This window comes from Stegodyphus dumicola, chromosome 12, assembly GCF_044657685.1.
Source record: "Stegodyphus dumicola isolate Sdum_Otavi_A_Nest chromosome 12, ASM4465768v1".
Taxonomy (NCBI): domain Eukaryota; kingdom Metazoa; phylum Arthropoda; class Arachnida; order Araneae; family Eresidae; genus Stegodyphus; species Stegodyphus dumicola.
The window spans coordinates 124,609,918-124,626,988 of NC_140779.1; positions in this window are offsets into that span (position 1 = coordinate 124,609,918).

Genomic DNA, 17,071 nt, shown 5'->3' on the forward strand with positions numbered 1-17,071 from the left:
ATCCGGGAGAATGCTATGTGTATACTTGGGTTGCCATATAAATGATTTTTAGTGACATCTGTAGCCACATAAATTTTTCTTCGCAACATGGTTTAGACCATCAATACTTTTTCACAGCATTCTGGTGTGGTTCAGATAATTAGAATGTACCAAAACTCATCATTTTAGAATTATTTTGAGTAAGTTATACACTTTGTCCGCCCAGTCGGTATAGTGATCAAGGAAGCTGACTGTGATGCCGAAGGGCCTGGGTTCGAGTATCGGAGAAGGCATGGTTGTAACTGTCCGTCCCTTCATAGGAAAGGCGATGGTGGCCCACCTATTAGGTGCCTCCATAATAAGAGACCACCACATCCGGACTTGTATAGATTAATGGACTGGGTTACATTTGTAATTGTTCACAATCTGCCATTGGGAAAAAAAAAGTTATACACTTTGTGAACTATGATGAACAAAAATTAATAATCTGTGTTTCCCTCGAACCAATTTCCTTTCTTCCACATAATGATTTATTTGCATATATCAGAACTTTACTATTGCAATATGCTTTTGGAATGATTATAATTTAATTCTATGAGATTTTTATTATCCCATGACAGCAGACTGAAACTAGAAAAAATGAACAGTTTTCTGCTTTCATTATTTTTAGCAAATCAATAAGACCCATATTTATAAAATGAGAACATGGCTAACAAAAATGAAATATAAAATTACATACACAATTATCAGAAGTCAGTTATGATTATACATGACTGTTACAGTTAAATACTATTTATTGGCACTTTACCACCAAAGAATAAGTGGGTGCTACATAGCAAAAAGTTAAAGTAGTTTTTTTAAAGTGACCATTCTTTCAGCTAACTTTAGTAGGAAAAATAAGCAGCCCTTATATGCTTTGCCATATTCAAATAACCTAACTAAAACCTCGTTAGAACATTATAAGTGATTACAGCTATAGTTGTGCAAATAGAAGGATAAATAATATAAATTCATTTTTTCCAGATGAATCTTAATACATCAAGGATACCATCCATGGTCTGCATCAACAAAATGCCACATCATGTCATGCATTATGCATCCCCATACAGGTCTGAAACCAAGTGTAATCGTAAGATCCATTACATTCCAGTTGCCTTCACGTTTAATGCTCATCGGTGGCCAGGACAACCTGTATGAGTGCAATGGGCAGCAAGACATAGGAGCGTCAAAATTTTTAGAATTTTGGCAGGCACCGGAATGCATAATTTGTAAGCAGCAGTTATTCCATTAGGTGATAAAATGTCTAGCTCTGGCTTCGCTAGCAGCCAAGCAGTAAAGTAGTTGAATACTGATCATTTGACCTGGGTTCACATTCTGGCGAACGGGTTGGCTGCACGTGTGTTTTCATAGTTTTCCACATATATGAAATAGGTATAAGCTAATTTCTCTTTGAAATTACTCCATGAAATTATCTCTACTCTTAGCCAAGTTACTAAAGTATAAAGTCTTTAATCCAGACTCATCAAGACTACGGCGATTCCGAATTAGGGGTTTTCCGGCTTATAGATCATCAATTTAAATCTGGTAAGATGGCATGCAGAAGTTATAAAATTAAAAATATGAAACCGTAATTTATGAAATAAAGAGCAATTAGGATCTAAAGAGTACCAAAATTTACCAAAAAAAGCTTAATATTTATTTGTTTACTTTATTAAACATTTCTTCCAATGTAAGTTGTTTAAGTTGCATCGTTTTATGTGCTCTTTAATTCTATAAACAGATATAATTTCTTGTTCAGTTACAAAGTTCCGCTGTTCAAGTTCTGTAATTGCTGTGCCGAGAATACCGACTAACTTGTCAATCGAAATTTTTTCGTTTTCACTAACCTCTCTGTCACTTTCTTCATGCCTTTATCCATTTTTTGCAGCAATTCCACTTTTTGTTTGATGGACATCGAAACATGCTTTCGCTTTGTAGATCCTTTGGCAGCTCCAGAATCGGAAACTCTTTTTGACATAATCGAAAGTTCAAGCTTACTGTTTATAAAATTGCTCTAACAGTCTGAAAAAGTAATAAGCCGGATCCAATTAGAAGATTAAGGAACAACGCATTCTGCAACATTAACTGAAATAGATAATTAGAAAATTTTAGCCTAGCTTATACCGTCCGTTATACATTAAACGCGCTTGCGTAAAGGTATTATGCGCATGCGTAAACGCTACGTATGCGCATAGAGGTCCGGATTATAGATCATTCCGGATTATGGACGTCTTTATTAAAGACTTTGTACAGTAATCAAATAAATTAAACACCTCCCTCCCAAAAAAACAGCCTCCATGTTTAATGTACAATTGAACAAGCGCCATTATTTAAGGCTACTGTAAATCATTTATCAGATTTAAAAATTCTAATTTTGAAAATAATACGCATATTATAATGATTGAATTCAAGTAAAGAATGAGAAAATATCCACATTTTCTTTACGTACAACAAATGTTTTGCTGTGTATGTTATGTGAGCACCAGGTACATTTTGTACCTAATGTATTAATAGTACATTATGTACAAAAATGCATTCCTTAATGTTTGCCCAATGGAAGACTTCAAATGTGATAGATGATGCAGTATGGAAACTCGGGGTACAAAAAATATGAAATCATTAGCCATTTGGAAGTGTGCTATGTAATCAACGTTCATAAAATGTCTGTAGCATGCGAGGTAATATTTTAGTTTCTAGTTTATTTCCATAAATTGATTATTGTATGTACACTACTTACAAAAAGGCAGTGTTTTTAAAATCTGATGAATCATTTATTATTGCTATGAGGTTTTCGAAGTTCGCTACGGTCTATCTTCAGAGGTTGTCTAGAAGTAGTGATCAACAAGGAATGTCTGGCACATAACAGAGAACAACTCCTAAATTCCCACCATTTTTTTAATTGTCTGCTTTCCCCTTGATCTATGATTTCATCAGATCTGTCATCTACTGAATATATCAGGCCTATGATTATAGAAAACTAACACACCACAGTCTACCTATGGCTACATCAACTGAACACTGGTAATAATTGAATCTCATTTTCTCACATATTCTAGGTGCACACCCAGTATCTGTTTATTCTTCATGCAATGGCTGTACGAGGTGGTATATTCCAAGTCTAACTGTTTTTTAAACCATGTACTTTAAGCCTAACTGGCTTACACATGTTCAGTTAAACCATATATTAAAAGTTATTTGTATAATAAATATGGCCTTATCTCCTGTCTTCAGTAATGTTATGCTTTTAATGGCCGTCAGTGTTTTATGATTACAACAGTTATTTATATTAATGTTAACCTCCCAAAAAATTAAATCACTGTGGAAATCTACAAATTAGAGAAACTGCATTTATCATTTTCTTCTAATATTTGACCATAAGGCAGAGGTTCTCAACCTTTTGACTAATGCGTACCATCTAAACAAAAATTGAAAACCTTTAGTACCACCACTACAAAGTACTACTACTGTAAGGATCTTAAGTTTTACTAACGTTTATTTTATTTTAAATCTTTACTATCACTTCTTATTTTCTACTTCCGGCCAGAATTATAAGCGTTAACGTATTTATGCAAAGTTTGTCTGGCGAACGCCAAGTATTTAAGTTGTGGCTTTTTGCCAAGCGAGAGAGGGAAGCAGTTAGTCGAAGCAGGCCGCTTACCTTAGAAGTTTTACTCAGTTGCTGGTTGCCTTCCAGGCCAGAGGTTTAATCCTCTTGATAACTTTAAACGTATTGTAGTGTTCACAGTTCTCTGTACTACATACGGCTTCCTGTTAATATAAGGCCAATCTTCCACGTTTATTATTTTAAAGTTAAATTAGAGTTTAGTTTTACTTTTATATTTTTACGTTAAGACCACAAGTAGTGGGTCTTTGTATTCCGAAGTACGGAAGTTATTGTAAATAGAGAAAAATAAAGGGTTTTGTATACCCTTCTTGTGTATCCTGTCTACTTCCCACAGTTATTGAACATAGCTTTAATAAGCTCTCTGTTCCGAGTCAGGTCCTTGCATGTTCCCGAAGAAAGTAAGACGGAACATTGAACCTGATAGTGGCGCCCAACGAAGAAGAATAACCATGGCCGAGTTTCAAGAAGAACCTGTGCTGCCTGCAGAAGCGGCTCAGAATCCAGAAATGCCAGCTGCCGCCCTGGAAGGATTTGGTTACATCGTCCAGACCATGCGCGCTTCGATGAAACCAAAAGCAACATTTAATGGAAACTCACCGGTAACCAGTTTTTTGGAAAAATTGGATGACCACTTCATGCTCTACCCCGTGCACGAATTTCAAAAAGTTACCTTAGCTACCAGCGCTTTGAGGGGCCAAGCGCTTAACTGGTTCAAGTGTATAGGCAGAAGTCTCTTGGGTCAAGCAGGAAGTCCCACCTATACTTACGAGAATTTCAAGACTGCCCTAGTAAAAGCCTTCCCTGTTGTAAGGGATCGCGCGAAATTAGAAACGGAACTTTTTAGTATATATCAGCAAAGAATCGAAAATCTCTCAAGCTTTATTTTAAGAAAAATTCACGTCTTCAAACTCTTGTATGGAAACCGTCCGGATCCTGAGATAATTCAAGTGATTTTGCCGAGGTTACTGCCCCAAGTGCAACACTTTATTCAATTAAGAAATCCGACTACACTGGAACAGTTATTTGAACTAGCAATCCAGTTTGAAAGTAGAAGAACGGCGGACATTGAAAGAAGACGCATATATCAACAGCGAAAGCAATTTGGTGCGCCAAGGCTACAGCAAACTCAAGCACACGGCTACGGAAGCAAAGCGAATCAGTGGGCAAGGAAACCCGAGCATTCAAAAACAGCCGGCGAACGTCGACAGTTCAATAGCAATCCAGGAGAAAAGTCTCAAGGCCAGTGGAAAAAGAAGGAAAGCACGGAAATGAAAAATAATTTAAACTAAAACGGATTTCTGCTGACGGGAGGGTGCGGAAATCCGAAGGACACGAAAACCCCTCTTCCTTCAAGTTAAATACAGTAATGGTGAAAAATTTGACTCTTCCGAAGATTGAAGTGTTGGTGAATAATATCCCAGCCACCGCACTCCTGGATACAGGCGCGCAGTGTTCCTGTGTGGCAGAAGATTTTTTCTAGGAAGTATTTTCGGAAATACCGCATATATAATTCGGATAATACGACAGTGTTAGCGGCGCAAGGAGAAAAATGTAAGTGTATAAGTAAATTACCGCTGTATGTCCGTATCAAGGACGAACAAGTAAAGGTTATGTTTTTTATAGTAAAGAATCTGCAAGCACATATTATTTTAGGAATAGATTTTCTTTCAGAGGCACAAGCAACGCTAGATTTTAATGAAGCGTCCCTTAAGCTGACAATGAAACCAGTTCGTGGAGAAAAGGCTGAACCGCCGATGTTAAATCTTGACCACCTGCCTAATGACGAGCAAGGAAGAATCCGACAAGTGGTAAGTGAATTTGCTTCGTTATTTAGTGATATTCCAGGATTTACTCAGGTTACTAACCATAGTATTGACACCGGAGATTCAATGCCAGTTCGCCACAAAGCATACCGGTATGATAAGAATAAGGAAAAAATTATAGAATGGCATATCACCGATATGCTACGTAAAAAGATCATAACGCCCATCTCAAGTAGTTATGCTAGCCCGGTGGTTTTATGTAAGAAAAATAATAACTATCCTTTGACACATCCAAAAAGGTGGAGATTCGCAAATGACTACCGTAAATTAAACTCCATAACTAAATATCCGGTATATGCGTTACCTATTATTGAAGAAATTCTAAGGAACGTAACATCCACCAAATATATGACGACTTTAGACTTAACGACTGGTTATTTTCAAATAGAGGTTAGGCCTGAGGACGTGCCTAAGACTGCTTTTATAACCCGTCTGGCACTTATGCATTTTTGCGTATGCCGTTTGGCCTTTCAGGGGCACCGGCAACATTTCAGCGATGTATGGACATTGTGTTAAGACCTGTTCTTGGAAAGTCCACATTTATCTATTTAGACGATATCATTATTACTAGTGATAATCTCGACCAACATGTACAGGATTTAAGACAGGTGTTTTCTTTATTAAATGAGGCCGGTCTAAAAGTTAATGTCGAAAAGTGCAAATTTGCAGCCCCTGAATTAAAATATTTAGGTTACAAAATATCTCAGAAGGGAATCGAGACAGACGAATCAAAAATAATCGCTGTACAAAAGTATCCGACTCCGAACACGGTAAAGAAGCTCTCTTCTTTTCTAGGATTTTGTTCATATTATAGGTCCTTTATAAAAGACTTTGCAGCTATTGCTGAACCATTGTTAAAATTAAAAAGGAAAAAGGCAAGATTCTCGTGGACGGCCGAAGCCAATAGTGCTTTCGAAAAATTAAAACAAGCATTAACGCAAGCCCCTGTTTTGAAATTTCCTGAAAAGGATGAGAATTTAGAAATTTCAACGGATGCTTCGGATTATGCGGTAGGAGCGGTACTTTCGCAAAATCAACAGCCCGTGGCATTTTTTAGCCGAACTTTAAATCAAACACAAAGAATCTATTCCGCGACCGAGAGAGAGGCACTTGCAGTTCTGTTAGCAGTGCAAAAGTTCCGAGTCTATTTTGGAAAGGCCCCAATAACAGTGTACTCTGATCATGCGGCGGTAACTAGATTGTACTCAGGGAAAAACTTATCCCCAAGTTTAATAAGATGGGCACTCAAGCTACAAGAATATAATCTGGTAATCAAGCATACCCCCGGAAAGGAAAATATCGTAGCAGATGCCCTATCTAGAATTAAAATAGATGAAGAAGGTAATACCGTAAAGGTGGCAATGCTCACAGCATGTACAATAAATTCCCGAGAAACTGTAATAACCGAACTGGGTAAGGATCCTGAGTTTGGAAGCATTTATGAGTATTTAAAGGATCCTGAAAATTTTAGCCACCAAGATATTGTGGCGATAAGAAATAGGGCGGCCCATTACGAACTAATAGATGGTCTATTATTCTATACAAAAACTACGAATTCCAACAACGATTTTCGACCTGTTATCCCAGCTAGTCTTAGATTAAATATCCTGCAGGAGCTCCATGACAACCCTTTAGCTTCTCATGCTGGTATTCGAAAAACTATCCAACGCGTACGCGATGCAGTCTATTTTCCTGAACTGCAAAAGTTAACAACGGCGTATGTCCAGTCCTGCCCAACATGTCAAGCAGTTAATTATATTAATTTCCGCCCGGCCGGGTTTCTAAATAGTATTAAATCCGAATTTCCAAATGAAATAACTGGCATCGATTTATTGGGCCCTTTCCCAAAAAGTCAGTTAAATAAAAGTCGCTATCTCCTTGTTATGGTTGATCATTTTAGTAAGTGGACCGAAATTGTTCCCTTAAAACGAGACTCCGCGAAATTAGTTACTGATTCTATTTTAAATAAATATATTTTAAAATACGGGGCGCCCCTAAAAGTTATATCGGATAATGGTCCTCAATTTGTAAGTAATGTATTTGAAGACATGTGCCAAAAACTGAACATACGTCATTTAAAAATGGTCCCGTATCGGCCGCAATCAAATATAGCGGAACGGGTCAATAGAAATATAGTGAAAATTATCCGTAGTTATGTTAAAAATTTTCATAAAAGCTGGGATAACTATGTCAATGAATTTGCTTTCGCCCTTAGGACCGCAAAACATGATACAACGGGCAAAACTCCTGCTGAGTTATTTATAGGCAGAAAGATTATAACGCCGTTAGATAAATTCTTTTATGTGCAACAAAGAGCCCCAGAATTTAAAATGGGTGATATAGAAAAACTAATTGAAGAAGCAAAAAAGAATACTGAAGTAGCACAGAGAAAACAAAAGCTATATTATGACTTGAAACGACGGGGAGTAACTTATAAAGTAGGGGATGAAGTATTAAAAATTAAGCATTCACTTTCTTCAGCACCAGAAGATAAAACTGCCAAATTTTTTCCACGATTTGAAGGAGCATATGTCATAGAAAAAATAACTCACGCTGTAGTAGTGTTAAAAGATAGAAATGGTGAAACCTGCTCCGCAAACTTTGATCAAATCAAACCCTACTATGATCGTAATAAAATGCAAATATTTACAGATCTTTTGCAGGATCCAGCACGGCAGACACCGCAGGCACAAGCTCCAGAGGTGGAACAACGACAAGTACAAGGGCAAGCCATTAAGAGGCAGGAGCAAGTGAAAAGAAAGTTTCCCCGCGGGAAAATTGAAGGTAGCAAGAAAAAGAAGCCGTTCCACCGTCCAGAAAAGAGAGCTCACGAACACCCCCAGAATGAAGAAGGGAGAAGGACGACGTATGCAAAGAGAGCCAGGAGAAATGACGGCAACTATAACCCGGCTCTAAAACGGAAGATCTACTCATCCGACAGGATTCTCCGCAGCAAACGTCGCCGAACTGCGGAAGGGCCACCAGCGGCGGAGGAAAAGTTACAAGGAAAATTTGAACGGCCAGCAACGAGGTCCAAGCAAGAACACGAAAGAATTTTCCCGGTTCCGCCAAGACCAGCTGCCATCAAACGGCCAAGACCACAGGCAGAGGCGAAAAAGAAGGTATTCAACGGTGACCGAACTGGAAAAAAAAGAAAGCTTCTAGAGGAAGGCACTGAAGGGCGAGCCCGCACACGAAGGAGGATAAATCAAACAACAAGCTACGCTACTTTCCAGGACTGGGCTCAGAAAAGAATGTCCGAATATCACAAAGATAAGTAAAATTTTATGTTACTTTGCAAACTTAAGTTAATCTTTCATTCTTACTGCAAGTGGCAGATTTCAAGAAGTTTTACCTCATGCGAGGTCTACCTTTATCGCCAAAAGGGCGAGAAATGAGTTGTTACCGATTTTGGTATTATGTTTTTCAATTACTCGCGCGTAAATCTAAAGTTGATGTATAGTAGCGATGTGTAAATACTTAAATATTGTACAAGTTATTGTATAAATTTTATTTAAAACATTCTGGCAAGAAAGAAGTTTTAATCTGAAAGACTTTTTGAAATGTAGTATTTCAATGTAGAAAGAATTGGCACTTGCTTGGAAAAGAATAGAAGTTAACAATGTACTACTAATGTATGTTTTCAAATGTGTAAAATTAACGGCATGTTAATATGTTCTTATATACAATGTGAACTGTTATTTTAAATGTTAAGAAATACCGTGATATGGTACAAGTGAAAGCAATGTTAAAATTTTTTTTTTATTCGTGTGACTGTAAAAAGACTAAATCATGGTAAATATGTGTTAAAGGTTGAATGATGTAGTTAGGCTCTCTGACGCTACACTTCAGAGTTAGCCACTTTCAGAATAGTACCTCAGGGTTTAGAGTTGAAATTAGGGTGTGTTACGAGGTCTTGGTATGTTGAATTTTAACACGTTAGTGTTTTGATTGTAGGAGGAAGTGTTGAACACGTACACAGAAACACATTCGTGTTTGGTGTTCTTTTACAACACATGTCAGAGAGCACGGGGAGAGATAATTAAAATAGTCATGAATGAAATAAGAATGTTAAGAGAAATATAATTGTGAATAGAGAAAAATAAAGGGTTTTGTATACCCTTCTTGTGTATCCTGTCTACTTCCCACAGTTATTGAACATAGCTTTAGTAAGCTCTCTGTTCCGAGTCAGGTCCTTGCATGTTCCCGAAGAAAGTAAGACGGAACATTGAACCTGATACTACTACCACCACCACTCTTGAACAAAGCTCAGATCGCATAAATTTACGAGTGTTAGAGGAAAAAATCAGGATGTTGTGATTTTAGTTTTTGAATTTAATAGTTAAAAATATTTTGCTTCTTTGTGTACCACCGGTTGAGAACCCCTGTTCTAAACAAACTCCCCCATGTTGTTTAGATTCATCCACACTCATTCCGCAAACTAACTGTGGTAATTTTTACATTTGTGTCTATTAACAGTCATATAGTAAGTGCGTTAAGTGGTAGTAATACCAGTAGAACGCTGCACTGATGATTTTCATACTCTTTCTCCAAATGTACACATATCTACTAATAATTTATTCTTAGTAAATCATTAACAGAAGATTTTACTCTTTGATTTTACATACTACACATTTTACATAACTTGTTAGCTTTTATGCACTTTTGTAACATACATCTTTTAATGTTTGTTACAAACATTAAAAGATGTAAATTTAATGTTTACATACTTGAAAAACGTAAGTTTACATATTTCCTAATTAAATCTGGCTGGTATTTTCATGATGTTCACTGAGCACTACTACTAAGGCATTAATTTTATATCATTATGCACAATGGCAAATGGTATGAGGACGACTAAATGGTTAGTCAATAAGACAGTGATTATTTCTGGTGCTTTTTATTAAATCAGATTTATAGCTTTCATAAGTATAATAAAATCTGAGATAGAGTTCATAATTCATCACGAATAATCAACCTGACTGCTTTATGTAATCTTAAACAATGCCCGAGACTTATGGAATGGGTAATCTTAAACAATGCCCGAGACTTATGGAATAGCCACTTTAATAAGGAAGTACCGAGTGTCTAATTTTACAGCTGATATCACTCAAAACAGTTTTATGTACCTTATCATGCACATGAAGTATATCATGATGCAAGATTTTAACCCAACATGATGATAATGTAAATCGAGCCTCCAGCAATCGACACTTCACATTATCAGATATACCCCATTAATAGACAGTTCCTGATTTCCTTGATTTTGAAGCAGAGAACCATTGTACACATATTTAGCAATCCTGTAATTGTCCAGCAGCCGGGTGGTTTCACTATACTTCACTTTGTTGTTATGAGCATACATGATGCCATTAATTATATCCTCAACGATATCCCTGCCACTATGATATTGAAAAACTGCAGTTGCTTATCATAGTTCGAACTTAATTTCCCATCTGTTAAAATATTAATCTGATCCAAGACACTCTGATATTGATAAGTAACAAAGCATCATGCACAGATTTCACGCGAATATAATTATTTTTGCTTTGTATACATTGCTAATGTTTACTGAAGGACAGTCGGGATATTTTGCAATTGTAAGTCACTTCGTTTTTTAATTGCAATCTACTGGTGGGTGGGAAGAGTATAAAAGAAAATCGGGGGAAGTGCAGAATCACACATTGCTTGGCGCATTTTTAGGAATTGCACAAACTCGGTATCCATGCACACATCAACCTATTTTCACTTTAAAAAATTCCCAGAATTGCACAAAAAGGGCATTGCGCACTCCCTTGAATTTATCCATGTACACATCGACCTATTTTCACTTAAAAAGTCAAAGAAAAATTAACAAAAATTCAATTCTTCTTAGTCTTGTAAAAAGAGCAAAACAAATAAGTGGGCGATTCTTCACTTCACCTAGAGGAGCTATCTATCCTACATTAATAATTTTTTACACAGAAAAATTCACTAGTCTATGAACTATGTAAAGTACTTATTCTTGAAGTCTCTTAGATAACTGTTAATAAATAATACACTAAATTAAAATTTCAACAACATGAAGGAAAGCAAATACAATATATATATGTTGTATGCAAACAGTATGGCATGAAGACAAAATGATTAAATTTGTAAGCAGTTTGAGGGTTTACAGGGGTGTGAAATCAATAGAAACGGCCCATTTCTAATTAGGCATCGAGTAGAATTTGGCTTGAATGACAGAAATCGGTATCTCATTCCATGCTGCTTCAAGTGTGTGCCACACTTCATGAACCCTATTAGATGGAGAGGGGTGCTGGGCCTGTCCTCAGCAAACCATGATCAGGTGTTTTCAATGGGTGACAGAGCTGGAAACCGTACAGACCAGGGCAGCAATCAAATACACTGTATTGAAGAAGGTCAAAACACAACGTGTAACATGTGGTCTTGCATTATCTGTTGGAAGATTGCATTTGGCAGGCCTCAAAGATAGGGCACAACCACTGGACGTAAGATGTCAGAAATGCACCGATCTGCATTCAAATTATCATGGATCCGAACTAGAGATGTGCGTTCCATGTGCCCAATGGCTGCCCAAACCATGACACCAGGTTTTCTATGTCGATATCTAAGGCAATGAAGCAATGTGCTGTGTCCTCGGAGCCTCTAGACACTTATACGGCCATCAGAATACTGTTAACCAGAGAACAGGGGCTCCATTACCTAGCTGACATGATGTCTGCCTTACACGGATTAAAGCCCCTGCCTCCAGAAGCTATTTATTATGACTAAGCAGAATAAGTTTACAGTGGCATACAAGGCCTTCAAGAACACAAGAACATAAGTAACATAGTCATAAAAGACCCTAAAGAAAGCATGTTACAAGTAGTACCTATAGCATTCAAACAATAAACCAAGTATACTTTCATAATTTGTACTGAAAATACGAAATACTTTCAAAACTGAGTCCAACTAATTTAAATAAAAACTATAGTACAAACAAAATATAATACATCCATTACTGCATTATACACAATTAATATCAATTAGATTCACAAATTCAAGAAGAACCATTCAATTTAAAAAAAAAATGCATAAAGATAAACTAAGACAATAATAAACTGCCAAATAAAATTTTTTCATATGAATTCAGAATTAAGAACCAATAACTTTGATACCTGAACAATATTATCATAAAATACACTGAACCTGAGATATTATTACAATGCAAAACATAAATTTGGTTTAAAAACAAAACCACTCCAAGTAATATAAAAACTCTACATCAGGTTTGCTGGCAACGCGATAGAAATACAGTACAAGAATAATGCCAACATAAATATATGAAAAATTCCGATTCCAAAAACCACATACATTCAAAAATAAGTCTAACATTCAAAAATAAGTCAAAGAAAATTATTATAAAATACTGCCTTAAATGCACATTTTACAATAGAGAACTCAAGTAAAACCAATAAAATTCTCAAAAACAGGTCAACTATTCAATTCAGAACAGTGCAAAAAGGTATACAAAATAATTGTTCTAGATTAGGTTTGCTGGCATCGCTAAGACAAATGCAATACTAGAAAAATGCCGACACTCGCCTTTCTGTTGAGCTTACTTTCGGATTCAATCCTAATCCTGAGTGCCCTTCAGTCCTCGCCACCATTCGTTCTTCCGCTCTATTGGGAACGGGCATCTCCTAAGTTTCTCACACTTCCGTATTATTGCATACTGCTTAAATTAGGTTAGGTTAGATTATATGAATATGGCAAAGACAGGAGGGCTATCTGCTTAGAGGAGAGGTGCATTCTTAGAGAAACTTTTTAAAGGAAACTGGCTCGTATTCACGTTACACATGAGGAAATCCACGAAAACAAATCATTCAGCCAGAACGTTCTGCTGGGTTTGAACCCAGGCAAGGTAGAACTACTAGTATTCATCAGTCTTAATCACTCGGCCACTACTGAGGACATTTGTTTGATTATTTACTATGTGTTTCGCCATTAGGCATTGCATGTAAAGGAAAGACTGCCTAGTGGAAAAATTGTTTAAGAGAAACTGGTTCGTATTGTAACAGCTTTAAATAATATTAAAATCTTGTAGTTTAAATAATTTAAATAGATGAACATTAAGGTATTTGTGAATGGCAATATTTGAAACCAGACTCGAGTGCCTCGTGCGACTCTCGCACGAAGAATGTAATTTATTTTTAAATGATAGAATATTCTTTTTTCTTCTTGTTTTGTATGTCGCTTTTTTGAGCGTTAAATAAAAGTTATTGCTGTGTTCCATCATTGGAGTTGCTTCATATCGCCAAAGAAGTATCACAGTATCTGCTAGAGGAAGGTGCTTTCGTGGAGGAACGTTTTAAAGGAAACTGGCTCGTATTCACATTACACATGAGGAAATCCACGAAAACAAACCATGCAGCCAGCCCGTTCTCCTGGGTTTGAACCCACGCAAGGTCAAACTACCAGTATTCATCGGTCTTAATCACTTGGCCACTGCTGAGGACATTTGTTTGATTATTTACTATGTGTTTCGCCATTAGGCATTGCATGGAAAGGGAGGAATGCCCGGTGGAAACATTGTTTAAGGGAAACTGGTTTGTATCTGCTAGAGGAAGGTGCGTTCGTGGAGGAATTTTTTAAAGGAAATTGGCTCGTATTCATGTTAGACATGAGGAAATCCACGAAAACAAACCATTCAGCCATCCCGTTCGCCTGGGTTTGAACCCAAAGCAAAAAGGAATGCCCAGTGGAAAACATTTGAAAGGGAAACTAACTCGTATCTATGTTACACACGGGGAAAATCACGGAAATGCTCATACAACCAGCACATTCACATATACTTGACCCTCGGACCGAACTACTAGTGCTCAGCGGCTTTTATTGCTCAGCTACAAACGGGAAAATTGCCGAGAAATGCCTATTTCCGAAAGGAAATATTCTGAAAAGATTATACAGAATATGGGCTATTACTGAGACATTATTACATTATTCATGCTTCCTGTGTTGTTTTTCCTACTTCCTATTTCATAAGTAATTTTAAGTTCTTACCTCGATTGAATTCTGGAAAAATATTAGCTCCAATTTTCAGGTTGATAATAAATTCAAAATTTTTCACAGCATGTACCAGATGTCCTACCTCGTGCTTTGATTCCGCATCAAGAGAAATAGCTTTAATTTCTTTTAAATATTTTATATTTCCGGTAAATTCATTAGAAGGACTTTCACAGCCTACCATTTTGCTGACCATCTCGTCTGGTTGCTCCCTTTTAAGCTGTATTTTGTACATTTTTTCATAATATACCATCGAGTAGTGCATCCAACAAAAAAGCGAAGTATTTAATGAGTAATTCCAAACAGATTAACTGCTTCCGGGCACGAAGAAGCAGAATGCACACCGACAAGATACGAGGAATTAGCCAAACATGGCACGAATTCCTCTAGCTTATTCATTTCTGTAATCCTAGCTTGTACTGTTTTAGAAATGCCAGCCATATTAGACCTGTTGTCGTAAGACTGACACCGACATTGTCCAATATCTAAACAATCAAGTGCCAATTAAGACACTAATTTTATACTATGCTTTCAGAAATACATTCTCCTATCTTTCCATCAACTTCTATGAAATCAATTAAATTTTCCTTTATCACACACACATCACCATGAGTTTTTACGTATTGAATCACCTGGCTCATTTTTTTTCTGTATGAGACACATATGGAGTGCAATTGAGCATTATTGTGTAGTATTTGGCTTCTATGATATCGTTTAAAATGATACTTCAGACTATTTTACCTTTAAGGTTGTGATGTTGGACCAGGTATCCAAATCCTTCTAATTGGTTCGCCATTTCTTGTTGTTGGAGTTGTACAGGAGCTTCCATCCAGTTTTCGGCCATTTCAGTTCGTAAAGTGTTCGGGCGCCAATGTGATGTTGGGAGGCCCCAACTTGTCAGCAACAGTAGTAGTGACTGCTATGAACTGGAAATTACACAGACTCTTAAGAAGGGTTTAACTCCCTTTTTATTTCACTTTAGAAATCACAGTTGCGTTCACTTGACACTCACAAACTACGCCGACCCGGTGGTTAAACAAAAATAGAAAAGTACAACTAAAAATAAATGACAGGATGCATAACTAACGAAGTCACTATCTACGAGGCTCTATAATTGTAACTATCTTAACCGCGTTCTAAGATACAGCTGAGATTCAGCAAACTTTCTGATTAAGAATTTGAAAGATTCAACGAACTGTCGAAATAGCCACACAGGCCGAAACTCGCGGTTCTTAAACTTTCTACCCAAGCAACCTTCACGCTCGTGATTCAAGAAGCACACCTACAATCTCGTTTCCCTTCTATTTAAACTCAATTCCTTCTGCTAAAATTTGAATACTCTGCGCGTTCTACTACGATTTACATACTCTGGCATCGGCAATTCCAGGGGAAAGTAAAGGCTTGACAGGAAAGATAGCTTAAACTTTAAATAAATGTTAGTTAAAATAAATATAAACCCTACATTTGCCGCTGCCAGAATTTGGTAAACTTGGAAGCAGGTCCTAGAAACGACCTGTTGAAAAGGTTTCCACATTCTGATCTAAAACTCAAGAGCCCCGTTTACATAAAACAAATTGTTTTCTCAAAAATTAAAATCATTTCTGTAGATACATAAAATTACCATCTCTTCTTACAGGATCCTTTCTGGTCTTCAGCAATCAATCTTTTCTCTTCCTTCCACCATCTGGAAGGAATAAGTATTAGTATCTTCTAAATACATTATGATTTACACTTTCTTAACACTGTATAAAGTTTTCGTTTTCGATCCTTTTATTTTCCTTAATTAACTGCTTAATTCACATTTATTCAAGTATTCAAACATGAATTTAACTTCACCCTGGTTCTCCACCATGTGTGGTGTCAAACGGGAACATTCGTGTTTTTGTATTACAGCACTTTCCTTAACCACAATGATTTGTTAGAATTCAACGACCAAATAGACACACCTTAATCGACATACTGAAACTCGATGAGCTATGTTTAACATTCTTAAAATTCAAGTGTAGATGGAAAACCCTACAAAACACATTCATTCTAATTCTCCCTCATTCATCTTTAGACATGCAGGCTTTCGCTCTAAAGCACGATTTTATCTACAGTTTAATACTTAAATTTGAATTCATTGCTTTTGAGCATTTACTTTTAGCATCTAAAATTTTATACTTCTAGACTAAATTCTACTTTTACATAACTTTCAAGTATTTACGTATATTTACAAAATTCTAATCCATATGATTTTTACAATTTACCATAAAATGAATAAGATAAAAATAAAATTTTACTTCACGCTTTCTTCGCCAAGCTGGCGGCACTGAAACTAAATTTTTCATTAATACAAGAATACGAAGTTATTTTACTTTCGGCCAAATTTTGGCCTTAACATAACAGAATTAGTCTTTCGACCAACAGGAACTGCTTGCTCTCAGATTTTATACTTAAAGAAAATAATACTTTTGCCTTAGCTAAATAAAGTAAAACAAAACTAAGTCTCAACCGAGACAAATTGACTTCCGTCAAAACATAGAACTTCGTATTTACGCATAACATTTCGGAACAA